We start from the raw sequence: 15,346 nt of genomic DNA on the forward strand, positions 1-15,346 counted from the left end.
AAGAAACAACAGAAAATCCTTATAAGTCTATGCCAGTCACCAGAGACAGTTTTATGCTGTTATCCATTAGGAGAGAGAAAGAAATGCATCAAAGTACCTTCATTAAGGAAATCCTATTTTGAACCTACCCAGCGTTTCTCAAACTTTAGTTATTCACATAATTACTTCAGAATTTTTGCCAAATCCACACAGCCACTGTTTTATTATTTATTTAATACTTATCTTTAAGTTAAGTCACTTAAAAAATGCCTACTTGAGCTTTATGCTAATTTATATCAACAAAATCAGTTTGGAAGATACACTGTATATTTTTCTGATGCACACTGATATATAATATATTAATGCTTTTAATTAAGCATTAAAAGATAAAGATTCATCTGTGTACCATCTCAAATCATTTGAACATACCACCACATGTCAGGGAAATACTGTCCTCATCTCCTGCGTGCAATGTCTCCTACATTAATAGAGTATTTCAATTTATAAATCCCGAAAAGCCACTGGGCGACTTAACCAACACTAACCACACACACGCACGACACTTCAGGCCTTACCGGAGCTTCCTCGGACCACACAGCCACGAACTCATTCACAACCTCCATTTTTGTTTCACTTTCCCCAAACCCCATACACGAAAATCCCTAACGTGTATCTCTTCACATTAATGTAATTCCTACTCCCTCTTTATTCCCTAGTAATGAAATTCTTCTCCCTAAAAGTATTTGACAGAACCCACATGTGTTCAAAGGTTTCTCTCATCACCAAACCAATATTCAAAGAATATGTAAATTTACATGCAAACCATGGGTCAGTCTAAAGGCAAACTAAGAAATCTAGTAAACTCTAAAACAAGGTTGCCATTTCTGATACATATTCACCAAATTTTCTTTATTGTGTATTTTTAAATCTAGTTCAAGTGTGTATTATAAGATCTGTATGCGTTTGTACTGAACTAATCCTTGAAATATCACAGGAGAAAAATACAATACACTTGCTGAACTAGTCCTGGGAAGCACCTTCAGGTTCAATGACACATCAGCTCTCCACTCCCACCCACCCTGGATGTTGACTCAGTCACCTGACTTTTCTCTATATATAACTGAAGTCAACTCAGCATCTGGCATGAAAAGAAAAGGGACAATTTTATTATGGCTGCAGCCCTTACCAAACTGTGAGTACCACAGTAATCTTCGGAATGTTATTTTTATCAATTTAAAACCCTAAAATCAGTGGGTTGAACATGAGTTAATTTCTGGTCCCTCTCAAAACCACACTAAAATGACAGTAAGGAAATTAAAAAAAAAAAAAGGCACAAATCCACAAAAACAAAAAAATGGGAGGGGACAGGCCAGCAGATGAGATAGGTCAACAAAATTCTAGAAGATGGAAAACAGATGTACAAAGTCACTGACTTAGCAGAGCAGAGGAAGCCGGAACGTAAATTCCTGTTTTGGTGGAGGCCGCCGAGAAACAATCTGATCGCTGGAGAAGCCCCGAGCGTTATGAACTGGAGGTTCCAGACCCCACGGAGGGCCGAGGGGAGAGAGCGGAAACGGGAGACCAGCTGGAAGGAAACTTCTCCTTCACACACACTCACACTCACCCACTCTCTCTCTCTCCCCATCCCCCTGCAAACCTTTGCAGCCAGAAGACAGGAGGTTTACTCTCTAGCGAAGATGAAAGAAGAAAGGCTCTGGGGTCAGGGGACCCACAGAGGGCAGATGTGAGGCGCTACTGGGAAAACAAGGAGGTCCGATTACTCAGTCACTAAATATGTAGAGTGCCCACCCTGTGCCAGGCACTGTTCTGGGTGCTAGAAATACTTGGGTAAACAAAACAGATAACAATGTTTGCCTTCACGTGGCTTACATTTTGGTGGAGGAAGAGTCAATAAACAAAAAGTAAAATACATAACGTATCAGATGATAACATATACTACAATAATGAGTTGCTTAAGAACAGGGATATGTTCTGAGAAATATACATCATTATGTGATTTTACCACTGTGCGAGCATCAAGAATGTACTGAGGGGGAACAAAATGTGCCACCCCAAAATATGTCTCTTTAACATGAGGATTAATTTAGGCTGATGATTTTTAAGAAACAAAAGACTCAGAAAGTTTTTCTTGTTCCTCTCCCTTAACTGCCTACAAGACCTCAGATATAAAAACCTGTCTCAGGAAGCAGCTATCACCTTAGCACGACATGAACTAGGTGGTGGACAGCCAGGAACCTAGAAAAGCCTGATTCTTGGGCTCCCTCTGTGTTCTTCTGCTTCTGTGTGGCCAAACACTTGTTTTCCAAATGTTTGCTCCTTGTCACCTACCTGTGAATTGCCTTCCTTCCCCATGAAGTCCCTGACTCTCCCCACCCCCAACATCTTTTGCCTTTAGTTGAAGATGGTATTTAAGGTGAGGACTTTGGCAAGTTACTTGGTTTTTCTGGGTTTCTCCCATGTACACATATTATTAAACTTTGTTTTTCTCCTATTAATCTGTCTCACATCAATTTAATTCTTAGACCAGCCAGAAGAACCTGGAAAGGTGGAGAAAAATTTCTTCCTCCCCTACAGTACTGACACAAACCTAGACAGTATAACCTACTACACAACTAGGCTATATGGTACTAATCCTATGGGACCACCATCATATATGCAGTCCATTGTTGACCAAAACATCATTTTGTAGCACATGACTGTACGGAAGAAAGAAAAGACAAAGAAGAGATTTAGGGTGTACTGGGGTAGGGGTGGGAGCAGGGCTGTGGTTTCAAATAAACGATCACGGGAAGCACAGATCTGAAGGAGTTAAGGCAGTAAGCCATGCAAGCAGCAGAGGGAAGAGCATTCCAGACAGAGGGAAAGCAAGTGCAAAGGGACAGCAAGAAGGGCAGGGCCGGGATACCACATACACGGACAAAGAAAAGGACATTCCCAAAAAGAAAATTCAGTGACCAAGGAGCAGAGTGGGAAATACGAAAATAAAAAAACTCAGTAGACAGGTTAGAAGAAAACATTGAAGAAATTTCCCAAAAAGCAAAATGCAGAAGAGAAAGACAAAGAAATGGTGTCAGAGAGAAAAAAGTAACAAAATTGGCGAGTCAATCTAGGAAATTCAACATCCAAAAACAGGAGCTCCAGAAAGAACAGAGAACATGGAGGGAGAAAGTATTCTAGAGCACTGTTTCTGAAAGACAACATTTCCAAGATGAAAGGGCCACTGAGTGAGGGCCAAGCACACAGGGCGAACACCTCCCACACCAAGGCACACCACACGGAATTCTCAAAACACCCAGAGAAAATCCTGAAAACTTCTAAAGAGAACAAGCCAGTCACACAAACAAAAGCAGAAATTAGAATCTCAATGCCTTCCAAATTTGGAGGGAAAGTAATCATTTACTTAGAATTCTATACCCAGCCAAACTATAAAAGCATCCAAATTGAAAGCACAAAAAGGTATTTTAAGAGTGGTAAAAAGTTGCTTTAAGACCTGCAAGACCTCAAGAAATTCACCTCCTATTTGCCCTTCTTGGAAAACTACTAGAGGATGTACTCATGTAAAGTAACAGTTAAGACAGGCGCCTGGAGTCCAGGAACCAGGAGCCCAGCAAGAAAGGCAAAGGAATTCCCAGAAGACAGCTGCACAGCAGCTCTAGAAAGAAACCAGTCCCAGAGGATGGAGGGCCCAGGAAGGAGGTCCCCAAGAAAAAAAGAAAATGGGTGTCAGTATAGTTTTCAACATAGTTTAGTGCTAAATTAAGGGTGGGTACAAAGAAAACTATGCAAATGAGGGAAAAAATAAGGCAAACATCTTCAGGATAAAACAAAAAGTTGTAAAAGAAAAAAAAAAGTGCAATCAAAGCACTTTACAAGGCCTCACCGTGGCCTGTGTGTGCTGCAGGATGAGGGAGAGCTGGAGACGAGGGGGCGGCGTGGTCTGTTATGGGAAAGGAGGCACCTCCAACGGGGGCAGAAGGTCACGAGCTAGTACTATCCAAAATGCGAAAATCAAAAACCAAGAAAATCACGTTATTTAGACAAAACACACCAGGTAATAAAACGAGAAGAAGTGAAAGTGGTTGCCTCTGGGGAGCAGACACCTGTCCACAAAGGGAACTTGGGCAGAGACAGGCTGCTTTTCCTTATAATCCTCACGGTAGTCCCTGACTTTCTGAACCACACCCCAGCACCCTAGGGAACGCCCTTTGCACTGTAAATGAGGCAGCAAAATGTCACACTGCTTGAAAGACAAAAACTGAGGGGAAGCCACCTTTTATTTTGATGTGTTTTGTAAGCTGATATATTTTTCTTATGTGGAAACATTACACTAACGTGAAAAACAAGAAGAAGGGTACTCCAGATTCCAGCAGGATTCGAGAATTACACAATAAAAAGTAGTACGTGGTCAGCTTCAAAATCACACCTTTACAAAAGAAAACCAGGAGGCCAAAAACCAGTTAGGAATGCAAGCTTGTCTTTTATACAAGTCAGATGCTGTCGATGCCAACACATTCCTAAAAACTTCAAGTTCTACAGAGTAACAGCATCAAGCAATTAAAAGCAGTAACTGGTCTCCCCCAGCGGAAGAAACAGAAGTTTTAGCCTCACACGAGCTGGGTGCCCTTGAACAAATTATTCGATTTTTAAGCCTCAGTTTTTCACCTGTAAAATGAGCTGCGTACCACCTTCGAGAGGCTGTTGGAAGGACGGGGATGGGAACGTGTAAAGCACGAGCTACACTACCTGGCTTATAGTCTACGCTCCAAAATAGTTATTTTTCCTTTTTCACATAATTATCAATTATCAATGCTTCTGGCCTTATTGGGTTACTTAAAATGAACCAAGAACAAAGCCAACCCACTAGCATAAGACACTCTTGTCCAGTACAGGTTAGGCAGACGACGAAACGGCTGATGCAAGAGCACCTGCAGCCACGATGGAGGCTGGAGGCAAAGCCAGCAAGAGGTGTCAAACAGAAGTGCACATCTCACCTCCTTGGGAGGAATCTTACCCCCCCTCAAAAAAAAGAAAAGGAAGAAAGAAATCGAATTACACCAAGTCTCTAGATCCAACTACCAATTTAAAGAAAATACACAAAGGACAGAGAAACAGGTTAACTACGCTACAGGGCTGAAATTAGCAAAATTCAGACTGCCAGAAACTATACAGAACAACCAATTCAGGTTTCTTCGACAAATAAATTACAAAGAAAAATAAGAGATGAAGGGGACACTATAGCTTATTAGTCTTTAAAGATATATCAACCAATCATAATGTGTGGATTTTAAGTGGACCTTGACTCAAACAAATTTTTTTCAAACACCGATATTTCAGATACAGAGAACAGACTGGTGGTTACCAGAGGTGGGGGGTCGGGGGTGGGCAAAACAGGTGAAGGGGGTCAAAAGGTACAAACTTCCAGGTATCAAATAAATCAGTCCTGGGGATGTAATGTACAGCATGGTGACTCTAGTCAATAATACACTACGGCACATTTGAAAATAAGAGAAGAGATCTTAAAAGTTCTCATCACAAGAACAGAAATGTGTAAGTCTGTGTTGTGAGGGACGCTCACTAGACTCACCGTGGTGGTCACTCTGCAATGTCCACACATATCAAATCATTACGCTGTGCACCTGAAACTAACATAATGTTACACGTCAACTATATCTCCATTTGTCTACAAATATCAAATCATTACGCTGTGCACCTGAAACTAATATAATGTTACACGTCAACTATATCTCCATTTGCTAAAAATTTGCTACTTGAGATAATCGGAGATCTGAATACCAACAATTGGATATTCAATATTAAGGAGTTTTTAGTGTAATGATGGTATTACAGATATGTTTACAAAAAAGCTATCTTCTGGAGATACATATTAAAATCTTAAACGATGAAATAAAAAAAGAATGTCTTTTGAAAAAGCCAAATAATATACAAATAAGGTACAGCTATGGGCTGCCGGAGCGTGACACTAGGCTTCGGAGAACAAGGGATCTGTTTATGAGCAATGAGTCATGAAGTCTAGGGGGAAACTAGAAAGAGCATTCTTTCCACATGTCACTAAGAGCCTACTGCGTGCTGGGCACTGATTAATGAGCTTCATAAACTATGAATGACGGTGACCCAAAGGTCAACCTCCACAAGGGGAGAAGCAGAGAAGGACTGCTGGCCCAAGAGGTAAGAAAGGCCCCCTGGCAGGAACACCTACTTGAAGCTCACACAGATCTAGGCCTTTCTGCATCTTTTAACTGACATTTAGTTAAAGGGGTACAGACTCAATAGTCTAAAGGAGCCAGATAGCTAATGCAAATGAATGAAAAGGTCTACAGGTAAGACAAAAGGAATGGGAGAGATTTCAGCAAAGCAGGGAGCAGATGACCCATGCCAGATGGGACAGAAACTACGAAGGTCTCGCTGATGGTTGTCACAATGGAGGCGCACGGACCAGCATTTCCCGAGGAGGCCCAAGATCCCCCGATTTTCTCAGAGAAGCTTAAAGTAAAGATATTTATGTGAAACCTCCTGATTTCTTAATGTTGGAAACTAAAGTTAAAACACTAAGTTGAAGGAGAACACGTCTGCAGGTCCATTTGACCTATAAAAAGATGTACTGGTTTTATAAAGGTCACATTTTAATACCACATGCAAAGATTTAAAAACTATCAATAAAAATTCCACTCACTAACAGCTTTCTTTCAGCAAGCTTACCGAAACTGTAATAAAGCATATGCATACAAATTTTACACTCAAATTGGTTACCTCTGGCAACATAAAAAAAAAAAGACTATATCTTCCCTGTATGTTATCGAAACTAGATCCGAACAGCTTTGCCATATACATGCTCTTTCGTATACTACCAAAAGAGGTAGACAGTTTGTTAGGACACAGTTTTCCAAAAGTTCAAAAATTCTAGAGCTATCATAGTGAAACTGTTAAAAACTGGTTTTAACTTGTGCTCGCCATAGGAAATGACAGATCCATATCAAAGACGGTACTTCCACACAGATAATTACCCCTGACCACTCCAGCAAAGCTGCTTACCACGTATTCACAAGCAACCCACTAAGTCTTTTCTTAACCAACAATTCTCACAGATGCCAGGCACTATGTGAAGCATTTTATAAGCACTGGCTCATTAAATCCTCACATTTAACTCTAGGAGGTAGGTTATGAGTGTTAACCCCATACTAAAGACAAGGAAACTGAGGCTTTGAGAAATAATTTACCCAAGGTCACACTGGCCTGAGTGGCAGTCTAACCAGCCCCCAACAGTGTGGCCTTGTTACTGATCCCTTCTAATCAATATTTCTATCAAAGAAATTTGTGAGGAAATAAAAGCCCATTCATTAAGTTCACAGGTAAGAATGTAAGAGGCCAAGATTACATCAGAATTCAGTTGAACCTTGACAACTGAGTAAAAGGGGTCAACTACAAGAATTCAATTGAATAGAAATAAGCACAAGGGGCAGGGGGCAGATCAATGATGAAAGGGCAATAGGGTAACACACACAAAAACAAGAATACTTCTTAAGATTTCAATTTCCTAATCCCAAAAAATGAGAACTGAACTAGATTAGCAGTTTTCAACCTTTTTCGTTTCCCAAAACACTTTCAAAAACTGCTCCCCAAAATCTCTCTCTCCCTCTCACACACTCACCTACACACACACACACACACACAACTAATTTACTTACAGTCTCAGGCAGTTCATGAACCCCTGTTGCCCACCCTGGGCAACACCTGCCCCACTAACCCCACTCACCACCCCAGCTCAAGAGTCGCAACTCAGTGATCTCCACACTCCTTTTGTCCTCCCAGTGGATGCTTCTAAGGTGAAAAACAAGTAGCCTGTTTGGATAGAAAGGCAAAGAACCTGAGAATGATGGTGGAGTGTAAACTACATTCTAATTCAATGTCTTCAAGCCACAGGGATGTGTACACAGAGGGAGAACTTAGAAAACTCAAAAATATGATTAAACTCAGCATGTGGTTAGCATGGTATTGGGTCCAGGGAGGTCTGCAAACCTGAACTGAAGGCTTGGAAAAGATGATTAGAGAGTTGGGTAATCAGACCTATATGACAAGTTTTTAAAATTACAATTACCTTGGAAAAAGGCAATTAGAGGGTAAGATACATCTTTTTAAGTATTTGAACAGTGAGGCCATAAAAAGAGCAAAGAAAGAAGAAACTGGCTTTTCAATTAATAGCCTGAAAGATTCCGTTTAGATATCATGAACTTCCCCACCTGACCCAGACAGTAAGGTGCTACAGATGAGCGGCGACAAAACCACTGTGGAACCCTTTCGATCCGCTCTGGTTCTGAACCTGGAAAGGACTGAAACCACCCTCGTGACACAGAATTTAGTTACGTATGTGGAAGGTCAGCTTGGCTCCCTAAAGCGAAGCCTTACTGAAGATCCTTCACAGAGCAAATAAAAAGATAACTCTTAGTCCTCAAATTTATTCCATTTTACTATAAAAATTATTTGGGAGGCAATCCACATACATTTAGTCCTTTATGGCCCTAATATGCTAAAGTGAAAAAATACCAAAATGCAGAGAAGAATCTGTGAAATGGAAACACTTCCATTTTAAAAGTAACTGCAATACGAAATTAGCCCAATTTCAATCTTTGAAAACAAAATTCCAGAAGCAATATGAATGCACTTATAGGTCATGAGAGGTCTACTCCTCTGCTAAGGAGTAAGAGATATCACTTTAAAAGTGAGAAAATTGAAAAAACCATTGAAATTCTCATTGAAATAATATCCCAAACACTAGGTATTTAGGAAAATAACGTATAGATCTACCCTTCTAGACAGGAAAAACACACATCTAAGAAACCCACAGAGATTTTTAAGCCAACACAAAACAAGGGGAAACAATATCCAATAGTAAGAAAAGCAAATTCCCTATGTGAAATATTCCCTCCGCAACATTCTGACACGAAACAGCACTGGGTTCTACGGCGTCAGCTCTGACTTTCAAAGAATCTCCCCTAAAAGCACCTCCAATAAATCATAGAAAGCTTCAATGAACTGATTCATCAAATTTATTGACTACAAACAATGTTATAGGTGTTCCACACAACAAGTACATACGGCACAAGTATGTACGTATTCCCTCTCTCATAGAACACCCACATGCACATACACACTTTATATGAAAAAAACTAAAGAGAGCACTGCTTATCACTGTTAGTTTTTAGCTGATATTAGAGATGATTTCTTTCTTTCCTTTTTGGCTTATCTATAACTTCTAAATAACTACAGAATTTATACTTGGAGTCCATTCCCCTAAAATTAATGATCCCAGGCCCTGGCTCCATTTTAGATTTTAGTCTGGGGCACTGCCCAGTCTGAGGAACGGCAGAAATCTTATGAGTATCAAGTTGCTGATTTGTGCCAAAACGTGGCATTCCCAAAGGATGCTCTGTCTGGAATCTGTGGGGGAACCATATACAAACCTTCTATTAATTCAGGCCTTCCAAAGAGACTGGAAATGCTTGTGTGTTGGGGGAAGCAGACAAGGGCTGAAAGGGGATTTGCTGACTCCTAAAGGTCCAGCCCTGAGATTCCAAGATTCTATAAAAGGCCAGTCAATTACGGTTTGGCTAGCATTTGCTGACTACTGAGGCCAGCAAAAACATTTACTTGAGGCTTTTAAATCTGTAAGGGCACCCAGTGGTTAGGTACAGTAATTCTGAATCTGAAAAAGCAAACAAGGCCACTGGAAATGTTTCTAAATAAAGGTGGGGTGGTGGACGCAGCACATTTCCTTTGTTTTCTCCAAGTAAACAATAGATTTTAGAACTGCAAAATTTGACTCTCAGCAGTATCGATCCCTAGAAACTATTTTACTGCCTCATAAAAGTACCAGCAATTCATACTTTTCAAAAAAGTCCTCACACAGCTTTTAAAGACTACTTCAGTACAAAAAAACAAAGAAAAAGGCCCATACTTTCCTGTGGAAACAGAGACAAAGTCAAATCTTCAAAAATATTTAGCATTCTGCTATAAAAAATATAAACCCCATATTCATAAATAAAACAGCAAAGACAGAACCTTTGTAGTTCTCTAGCCACAGTAATAAGAGAGCAGTGATTCGGAGTAAAACCTGATGTTAAACATAACTACACAATATTACTAATTACAGAGTCATTTTACCAATAAATATTTTGGTTGAGGACTGCTTTGTCATCTTTACAAATATTTTTAGTTGAAAGCAAGTGGTTGGGTAGTACACGGGGGCATGGTTCTAATTTTTAAAAATCTATTTTTAAAATCTGGGGACTGGATAGGTCTTCTAAACTCAATTCTTTAGAACCGGTAATTTGGAAACGGTAGACCACAAGGACATGATGTCAAGAAGCAAAAGACCTAACCAGCTCACCAACTCAGATCAGCACAAAGCTAACGTGGAAATCTCTGAGCACTCCGAAATCTAAGGATGGGCCCAGAGTCACTAACACCTGTCCATCCACAAACTACTAAAAGCTCAGGTTCCAAATACAGCAGGAGCCATCTGAATTTCCCAGTTTTACACTTGCGTAGGTATTTTTTGGCAGGCCCTTCTTCAGATAAGTCCTCTAAATCTGCAAATTTGCTTCTTTCTACTTGGGATTAAATTTCAGATTTTCATACATGAATCCAGTTGTTCACACACCCAGTTTGACAGACACACCCAGCTGAAAATATTCCATAGCAGTGCAAATTTTTTACACAAGTTAGTAACAATTTTATTGAAATTCTAACTTAGTTAAATGATCTTTTTAAGCCACTTTTAACCGTTTTAAGCAAGCCTCATCCAATTCAGATATCAAGAATTTGAGGCTAGTTGAGACTCACCCACCTATTTTCTCTGGAAGGTCTTTGCACACAGTACTCTACATGGACTACAGGCAAAAGATTAAAGAACTGTTATGACTAGGTCCTTCTTAAAGAAGGATGTTTTAAAAGGAAAGAAACTGTCCCCTCCAGTTACGCTAAATGAGCAGCCTCTTGTTCTCAGCCGTCCTTCTACACACAAGACCACTACTGACTTCAGTGGGAATTCTGCCCAACAAGTGAGGAAGACGATAGGATTAAATCAGCCCTAAATCTATGCCACTATTCCAAGCCATTACCACCTGTAATAACCTCCAAAGAGCAGATAGATGAGGTTGGACGGTGGTTCTCAAATTGAATTATAGGACCGATCACTTGAGCTCTGACAGGTGACACAGTTTAGCTCTTGAAAAGTTGTGTCAGCCTGATGGATGTACTGGGTTGGCCCTTATCACAATCCAAGATTGCATTGCCATGCAGCCCCATCGGTGGCTGCAACAACAATCTAGTGATTTCTCACAGCAAAGAGCCCGGAAACGGACAGGATTAAGTGCTATTCGTTTCCCAGTAAAACCTGTTCAAAGCCTGAGAATTCTAAATCCCAGCTCTTGCGGTCAAGAAATTGACTCAATTTCCCTCGAGGGCTAAAACCCAAGGGGAAGTGTGATAGGACACGGTCCAAAGTTCTAATTCTCAATAAAGTACTATAAATAGAGAATACAGAAATGATGGATTCCAGTGAGAGAAGAAAAAAAACGAGGAGAAATACAGAGGGACTTGAAGAAAACGGAAGAATAAAGGAAAAACTGTAAGTCATTTACATTTTTAAAAAAGAAAGACAGCTTAAATAACGAGAAGTACAAGACGCCTGGCACACCTTTGCCACTTCAGATGCAGAAACTTCAAGAAACTGAGGAAAAGATGTGATTCAGAAAAGAAAAAATAGATGCCCAGCTCCTCTGGGTTCCAGCTTCCCTGCCACCCACCCAGGGCTCGTACAAACAGGGGCCGAGGTGGTGGCGAGGGGGCATTCAATTTAAGGCATCCTGCATGCAGAGATGGCTCCCAAAATAACAGACTCTAGGCCAGAGCTCTTCTAACCTCACCGAAAACCCTGACCTCAGGGGAGGTGAGCGATCTTGGGAAGCAGATGACCGACGGCCCCCCGCAGACACCCCGGCGGCCAGCGGCGGCGTCTCGGGCTGGGGACCGGGCCCCGGACACCCATTCCCTCCCAGCCCGCTCCGTCCTGTCCTCCTCCGCGTCCGTCTCCTGCAGTTCCCCTAAAGATGCTCCCAGCCCTCTGCCCCCAGCGAGGGAAACGAGCTATCTGTGGGCACACGGCCTGGGGTTTGGGATTGTAAAGATCGGGGAGCAGAACGTGCATCCCTCCCCGCCCGACCCGGGCGCCGGCTCCTCGGGCGGACGCCGGGACGGACCCACGGGGAGCTGGGGGACCGCCTCGCCCGCTGCCCGCAGTGCCCACGCGCGGCCCGCCGGGGAGCCGCGGCGCCGGCGCCCGCGTTTCCTCTCCCCGAATCACCCTCCCGGAGGGCGCCGCCGCGTCCCCCGAGCCCCGCGCACAGCGCCAGGAGCCCAGAGCGGGCGCCGCGCGCGGGATGGAGGCGGATTCCTCCTCCCGCCGTTCGGCGGGCCCGGGACGCGCGACCCCGAGCCCCGGCACCCAGGAGGGCCGGCACCGTCCCCGCGGCGCCCCCACCTCTCCCGGGCCCCCGGAAAGGGGCAGAGAGGACCACAGCGGGGCGGGGAAGCGGGGAGCCGGCCTGGAGCAGCGGGACACGACCCTGGGGCGGGAATGGGGTCCGGCAGTGAAGGGGCGGAGAGGAGAGAGGGAGCTGCAGAAGCTCCCAAGGCCGGCCACCCTCCCCCTCGCTGGGTCCGTCCCGCCGCCGCTTCCTGCCCGGGGTCGGCTTCCCAGCTGCAGCCGGAGGAAAAATCTGAGCCGCCCCTGCAGTTCCACAGGGACCCGTCGCTCGGCCCGGGTCCCCATCCCGGGCCCGCCATGCTGCAGCCCCGCACGCCTCCTCACCCGGACGCCGCACGCCAGGAGCTCGCTTGCCGCGGGACCCGTCCCACTACAGCCCCAGCCGCCGGGCCGCCGCGCCGCCTCCTCCCTCCGCTCGGTTTCAAATTGAAATTCCCCGGCTGGGGCCGTCAGAGGACTCGGCGCGCCGGCCCCGCCCCCTCGCGACGGAAGCCCCTCCCGCGCCCCGCCGGTCACGCCCCCGGCGCGGAAACCCCCGCGGGCCGCGCCCCGCCCCCGCGTCCAGGCCACGCCCACAGACCCAGGCCACGCCCACACGCCGGCGGGACAGCTCTTCCCGCGGGATTGGCTGCGCGCCCTCGTCGGTACCCAGGCTGGAGGGTCGGTCCCGCCCTCTGAGCTCCCTGGATGGCGCCTGCTACTGCGGGCGTGCAAGGCGTTGTTATGCGCGAATGCCGGCCCTCTGTCAACTTTTAAAAGTTATTTCTTCAGCGTGCGTTCATTGACTAAACCCTTATTGAACACCTATTAGGTAGCAGACACGAGGCGAGGCCCCGGAAATAAGGAAAGCTGGGGCCCCCTCGGTCTGCAGTGGAAGAAGTGCTTTCACAGAGAGGGCATTGAAAAGCAACCGTTTACTCTTCCCGTGGGAGGGACAGGAGGGATTGGGGAAGCCCCGTGGAGGAGGGCCTTTGATGCCGAACCCAAAGTGGGAGTAGGATTTCTCCAGTCGGGGCCTGGGAGCCTCAATTACAAAGCATGCCGTGGCTGCAGAAGCGGCTGGAGGCTAGGCTGAGGCAAATTGTGGAAAGCCGCACGCACATGCTGACACGACATCTCCCACTTCTTTCGTGTGATTACACGACTTTCTCTCAGATTCTTATTTCATCTTTCCTGAACGTTGGCACGTCAAACGGGATGTGCAGGTCATTGCCTCCAGCATCTGCCACGTACGCAACTCTTGTCCTTTGCCTCCTCCCACCTCTACTGAGGTCTTTAGTGACTCCACCTCGCCCAAGGCAAAGTCTTCTTTTCTTTCCGAAGCATAACCTTTTATAAAATTAACAATGTCGGATGAAACCTCAGTTACAATACCTTCCATGGGTATGATGCTTTTCAGTTAACAAAACACTTTCACGTATTTTATCATTTGATCCTCACAATACCTTTGCGAAAAAGGCAGGGCAAGTATTATCTCCATTACATCAAAGAGAAAATTGAGAGTTGGCAAGATAAATTATTTGCTAAGGTCTTGCTAGTAAGAAAAATAATAATAGCTAACATTTATGGGATGCTTTCTGTGCAAGGCATTGTTGTAAGTCCCTCAGGTGTGTTAACTTACTTAATCCCCATATGCTAAGGACCCAAGCTAAACTTAATAAGGTCCACTCATACAGAGAGAAAACCTGATTAGAGGACAGTTCTGGTAAAAAAAAAAAGACTCAGCCATTTTACAAGACAATATTCTTAGGAACTTTGAAGCAGATTTACAATGAGACTAACAAAACTTAAGCTTCAGTATCCCTCATTTTCACAGGCCTTGAAACTAACTGTATATTTATAATTTTTTTTTAATTAAGGAGAGTCCCTAAAGTTATATGTGCTTTAGGGCCAATAAAACGTTGATCTACCCCTGATGAAACCCTTTAAAAGGCTAATGCAAAATAACATAAATGTAAGCATAATTAATAAAATGTGATGCCCTTATCCTAAGAAATGATATCCCCACTATATTTTCTACTGAAGCGTGTGGGATCACTTCTGTATACCACCTTTTAAGGGGAATATTGACAAGCTAAATTATATACACAGTTGGGTGACCTTGATAATGTGGAGGCAGCAAGATTTAGCCTAAAGAGATGATTAAAGGTGATGGAAAGGTTGTTAACAAATATCTAAATGCTTTTATGTGGAAGAAGGATTAGACTCTGTGTTTTGGACAAAGCCTTACTTGACCCTGACATTTCAACGGAATGGAGCAGATTCCTGAGGGCCTGGCAGAAACTGAAGGTAGAAAAATCAACTTCCAGGAGCTATAAGGAAGTGAGAAAACAGATGGAATATGGTACTGTACCAGACAGATGTCAGCAAACAACAGGTGGTAGTCCAGGCAAGCAGGGAGGTCTTAACAGGGACAGAAAAGGGATTTGGACAGACAAGCAGGACAAAATTCTGAACAGGTGATATCCAGAGATGCAGGCAGCATGGGGCAGGACTAGCAGGCTGTGGTTCAAGACCACAACGTTCATCCCCAGGAAAACAGACTAATAAGAGCAAGGCTGGATCTTCCCACTAGACAGACTGGAGAAACAGGCAAGGGCCTGACACAAAGAACAAGACAGGAATCGTGATACCAGAGCTGAGAGTCACCACATCCACGTTTAGCATCACAGCCTCAATTCTGAGCACCATCTGCAATTAAAGCCAGTCTGGCAATTTGGACTAGAAATTTACCCAGGACCTCCTTAGTGCCTTTACTTATCAACTCACTCCCACAGGCATGCG

The 15,346-nt window shown here is 43.9% G+C and overlaps 1 protein-coding gene across 30 annotated transcripts in view; it reads right to left on the reverse strand.

The window, feature by feature from the left end:
• EPB41L2 (erythrocyte membrane protein band 4.1 like 2) overlaps nt 1-13,106 on the reverse strand; it is a 204,421-nt gene extending 191,315 nt beyond the window's left edge. For 12 of the 30 annotated variants that reach the window (XM_023651084.2, XM_023651083.2, XM_023651080.2 and 9 more), the window contains exon 1: nt 12,887-13,106. The gene's annotated coding sequence lies outside the window, so the exon portion shown is untranslated. Of the gene's footprint in view, nt 1-7,771; nt 7,858-12,886 lie in introns of all 30 variants that reach the window. The other 18 variants (XM_070223836.1, XM_070223831.1, XM_070223826.1 and 15 more) reach the window with 6 other exon arrangements.
• Between the last annotated feature and the right edge of the window lie 2,240 nt (nt 13,107-15,346).

Source organism: Equus caballus, chromosome 10 (assembly GCF_041296265.1).
Source record: "Equus caballus isolate H_3958 breed thoroughbred chromosome 10, TB-T2T, whole genome shotgun sequence".
NCBI classification, from domain to species: domain Eukaryota; kingdom Metazoa; phylum Chordata; class Mammalia; order Perissodactyla; family Equidae; genus Equus; species Equus caballus.